Here is a 5,217-nt window from a genome sequence, read left to right on the forward strand (position 1 = left end):
GGGGCACCAGTGCGCACGCTCAGACCGGTCGCCCTCTCACCCTCAGGGTGCCCTGCGTGTGCCTCCTTGCACGGAGGCTGCTCCAGGAAAGTCTGAGTCTGTGTCTTGGCGGCTGGGCCCCCAGAGTGCAAACAGTGGAAACAGGAGTGAGGAGAACCGAGCATGGATCACACAATTTTAGGGACTAGTCGAAACTTACCCCCACCCCCAGCTCTCCCATCCCTGAAATATAGAACTCTGGAGGCTACATGACTTTCCAGCGCCTGCAAGAAAATCCTAACCCGTGCCAGAGTCTCCAAGGCCCCTGCTGACTCTTCCAATGCAAGAGGCTAGAAAGCTGGATCTGTTACCCATACGCCCAGAGACCAGAGTACATCATAACGGGATACTGTTAATGAGAATTTAAAGAAAAGCTGTTGCCGTTACCTGCAGAGAGGGTCCAATCTTTTAAATAGTATTTAGATAAAGCATCCTCTGGGTGTACCCGAGGGAGAAGCCTGCGCTGCGGGGTCACGGGTAAAGAGGAACTTGGCAGCAATGTTGCCGGTTCCTCAGGCAGCTGCGTTCTGTGAGGTCGTGGGACTGTGTAGGTAGTGACTTCTTCCCTTGACCCACAGTGCTCCAGTACACGTTAGGATATAAGTTCCATGAGGGCACAGACTGTATCTTGTTGTCCTTGCATCTCCAGCTCCTAACGCAAGGTGAATGTTTAATATGTATTTGTTGAACAAACACAAAGCCAACAACAGTAAGGAAGGCAGTGCAGATGCAGACGATTATCATCCGAACACCTTTCACGGCTGCAAAGCCCTGTGAATTATTTTTTATTCTCCTAATAGCCCTGTGAGTCAGGGAGCCAAGTTATTCTTCTCTATTTGGCTTGGGCAGTTGAAATGATCTTGATATGAATTCAGTAAACTTGAGAGAAACTTCAGTTTGGGGCACTGGCTCCCTTATGACCACTAGCATTAAGAGTTGAGAAAAATTCACATTCATTCAAAGATCTACGGAGCAACTAATTTTGGCTGGGCCTTGGGATGAGAAGAGAGGATAAAAAGATGTACAAAATAGGAAGTAGAAGAGTGAACACAGGACGGAAGACAGAAGGCAAGTGCAAGTAGGATGGGGATATAGGATTTGGACAGGAAGGCCGAAGGGCGCTATTTCTCTTAGGATGTTAATTCTCCCCAGTGGCCTGCTGCACCTTCTGCATCTTTGTATTTGCTGTAGCTCTTGGCACAGGCCTGGCCCATGGCAAAAGCTCCATGAGAGTCCGCTAAAGGTATATACGTGGGAAAAAAAGGGATGCCTTACTCAACTGGCTCAATTCTGTGCCAAAGAAGAGATCCTAAGTCTGTGTCTGTGCCTTTTCAGGTCGAGTTAGCAGAGCCATCCACCTTGGATCACAGGGGTAAGAAGTAGTGTCTGTTAATTTTACGTCCAAATTATGTTTCTCTGTCTTCTTCAACCAGTCTCCAAATGCAAAACATTGTCATCTCTGCCTGGATGACTTTGACAGCCACCTCACTGGTACCCCGCATCCATTCTTGTCCCATTACCATCAACTGATCACCCAGTAGTCAGAGGGATGCTATAAAAACACAATTCTCAATTTACCTGAAACCCTTTAATGGCTTCTCACTGCCTTTAGAACAAAGGCCAAAATCTTGTAACATAAGCTACAAGGTCCTCTGTAGGCTGGGCCATACTTAACTCTCTGCCTCACCTCTCCATCACTACCTCTTCCGGTCTGTACCCCAGCCCAACAGGCCTTCTTTCAGTTCTGACACCCCTAGTGGCCACAGGTCCTTGGCACATGCAGTCCATTCTATCTGGAACATCAGTGCCCTCACCCTTTGCTTTTCTGGCTCATTCATTCATTCATTCATTCTGATTTAATTCATTCGACAAGTATTTGAGCCCCTCCCATGTGCCAGGCACTGTTTAAGTGCTAGGGATCAGCACTGAATAAAACAAAATTCCTGTTCTCACGGAGCTTGCATTTTAGTGGGGAAAACAAAAAAATAACTGGTCAAAAAGTAACTGAATAGGTAAATACTAAAAACACAACAGTGTCAGGAGTTGAAAGTGCTATGAAAACAAACACAGCAGGGAAAAAGAATTGTGAAAGCCGATGCTCTCAGAGGAGTGTCCCAAAAAGCCCGCTCTGGAGCAGGGACGCCTGTGCAGAGCACTGAAGCATGTGAATGACCCAGGCAGGTAAATGGGGGAAGAACGCTGCAGGCCGACAAAGCAGGAAGCACAGACACCTCGAGGAGGGGATGTGCAAGGGTTGTCTGAGGCCCAGCCAGGAGCCAGTGTGACTGGAGTGGAGCGGGCAAAGGAAAGAGTGACAGAAAGTAAGGGTGGAGAGGCAGCCAGGGGCAGGTCACGCAGGGTCTTGCAGACTGTGGTAAGGAATCCGGATTTACTTTTACGCGGATGGGAAAGCATGAGGGGGTTTTGAGGAAAAGAGTGATTTGATCCATTGGAGAAGGACCCCCTGGCTGCCATGTGGAGAAAAGGCTGTAGGGGCAAGAGGAAAGCAGGAGGCCAGGGAGGAGGCTGCTGTGGTGGCCCAGGCAGGACACAGTGGTGGCCCAGCCCAAAGTGGTAGTGGTGGAAGGGACGGGATTCAGGATATATGGTCAGAAGTGACAGCTGGCAGGACGTGCTGACGGACTGCATGCCTGAGAGAGAGTGTAGGATGCCAGAGAAGTGCAGGCCCAGATGGCCGAGGGAACGACTCTGCATCTGAAGTTCTCAGCTCTAAGGTTCTTCCTCAGGGAGGCCTTCTCTCGTGCCCAGATTAGACGAGGGCTCCTGTACAGGGGGAGAGCGTTACCCATCCTACGTTTGCAGAAGAGGAAAGTGTAACCCGCACATTCCTTTCTTCGTTAGCTCTGTGTTTTGGGGAGCCCCACAAGGATTGGTTTGGGCATGGTATTACATTCTGCCAGGAGCCAGAGACTCGATTCTGCTCTCATCTATTTTTCCCCACATAAACAAAGGCTCAGACATGACATGTGGCCGAAAAATCACACCAGGAAGGTGCTGTCATTAGCTCCATCTGGCCCATGAGGAAACTGGGTCTCAAAAACGTTCAGAAATCTGTCCAGGGCCACAGAGCTAAGTGGAGGAGCTGGGATTCAAAGCTGAGGCCTGCCCTGCACGGGGTCACTGCTGCCTCCTCAGCTAAGAGGAGAGAGACCGGCCCAGCGCTCAGAGGAGAGGGGGAGCGCGTTGAAGAGCAAACCCAAGGAAAGGATAGGACAAGTTCATAAGTAGACTCCAGCTACACATCTTTTAAAAACCGAGGCCTAAATTTGTAAAGTTTTTGTTGATTTACAACAGAGCACTGCCCTTAAGCAGCAGGTGAACCAGGAAGGTACAATTCAGGTCAATTTGAAACCAAAACAAGCAAAGCAATCCTGAGAAACCATTTCTCAGGGAGCACACTAGTAAAATTTAAAATGAACCCCCCATACTACCACCAGTGCTGCTGAAATTGTAAAACTGGCTTCAGCCTCTTGGCTAGTGGCTGGTATTTTTCATTCACACTATTTGTCAGTCTGTCATTCTCCACTTGTATGATGACGTGATTCATGCCACCCTCCCGGACTAGACTGGAAGCTACAAAAAGGCAGGCTCTGTGTCTATTTCACTCATATTATGCCCCCAGCACTAACTCAGTGCCTGGCACCAGTAGATAATCAATTTGTAACTGTTGCATAACTGGATATTGCTGTTGGCATTATTAACTTTTTGGAAAGCAATGAGGCAACGTGTGGTAAGAGCTACAAGATGTAATGTTATTTGACTAGTAATCTACACCTATGGAAAGAGTCAACAAAAGCAAAAAAAAAAAAAAAATGAAAAGGAAGAAATGAAGATACTCATTCCAGGATATCTGTGAAGGTAAAAACAACAAAAATGCCTGGGAATGGTTTTATTAAATGATGATACATCAATATAATGAAATAAAAACCAGCCTTAAAGTCGCAGTCATATGGATTCTACTCACGTGGACGGGAATGTTCAACACAAAGGAAAAAAGCGTGTACTTCTCAAATGTGGTCATGTGAGTAGGCAGAAAGGAAACTGACATTTTTTGTTGGTGGGACTGAAACGGACAACTGGTCCTTGTTATTGGATTCTGGGCCCAGAGCCCTTCCCTTAACTACACCAGAAGTTGGAGCCTGTCCTGGACTGGTGCCCTACAGCATCTTGTCGTGGTCAGCCCAGGAGAGGTGCTCAGCAAACACCCACTGAACAGGTGTCCACTATCTGTGTTCTTCCAATCTTCGGCGATCGCTCTCTTCTATTTCCCACTTCATCTACTGTCCAGTCAGTTAGGAAGTGCTATCGAGGCAAACCGATTCATTCATTCATCCACGAAAGGTCTGATAAGGGCCTACCGTGTGCCAGTCACTCTTCCAAGCGCTGAGTTAGAGAAATGAACGAAGCAGACACAGATAGTCTTTCTCTCATGGGAGTTACATCTTAGTGGAAGACACAAGACTGCTAACGAAAAATCTACCATGTCAGGCCACCCCCGCCTCCATTTTTCCCCTCCTCCAACTCTGCCCGGCTGCCAGTTGTATTTTAAAGTGCAAATCAGAGTTCATACATCCGGATTACAACACCGTCTAAGCTACTCAGGACATTGGTTAAATTTCTTATCATGCACACAAGCCCCTCAGGGTCGCCCCTGCTTACCTTTCCAGCGTCACCGGCAGGCACCCACGCACCCTGCAGGCGGAGACGTGTTCATGACTGCCACCCTTCTACGAGGAGTGCTCTCCAACCGGAGATCTCCGCCCACCAGCCACTCGAGCGCACCCCTCTGGGACAGCTTGCTTCTCTCCGGCCCCGCGCCTCCAGCTCCTGGGACGCACAGCACTCACCACCCAGTCTTACAATCCTTTACGTGGACAGGGAACTGTTCATCTCTGCCAAACGGCAGGCACGGAAGAATCGTCTGTGGGGGTGAATGAAAAAGAAACGGCAGACATTCCAACAAACACGCTAAGAACCCGGGAGACGTATGCACTTCCGGGTGGCGGCTCGGTGGGCACCGCAGGACGCGAGACGTAGGTGCCTCTTCCTGGGCTCCTCTAGGAGCAGGGCTCGGTGGTCCGGAGGACCCGGGTAGACGCGAGGGGAGAGCGCACCGTCGGCGTCTGCGCAGTAGCCGCCCTCCGCGTGGAGGCGGGG

General features: G+C 49.4%; 1 long non-coding RNA gene across 1 annotated transcript; it reads right to left on the bottom strand.

The window, feature by feature from the left end:
* Positions 1-3,807: 3,807 nt before the first annotated feature.
* Positions 3,808-5,217, bottom strand: LOC139074708 (uncharacterized). The gene is made up of 2 exons (XR_011524373.1): positions 4,720-5,217; positions 3,808-4,443 (listed from the first exon to the last, which is right to left on the bottom strand). It is a non-coding gene; the product is annotated as an uncharacterized lncRNA (long non-coding RNA).

Source organism: Equus przewalskii, chromosome 12, assembly GCF_037783145.1.
Source record: "Equus przewalskii isolate Varuska chromosome 12, EquPr2, whole genome shotgun sequence".
Taxonomy (NCBI): Eukaryota; Metazoa; Chordata; class Mammalia; order Perissodactyla; family Equidae; genus Equus; species Equus przewalskii.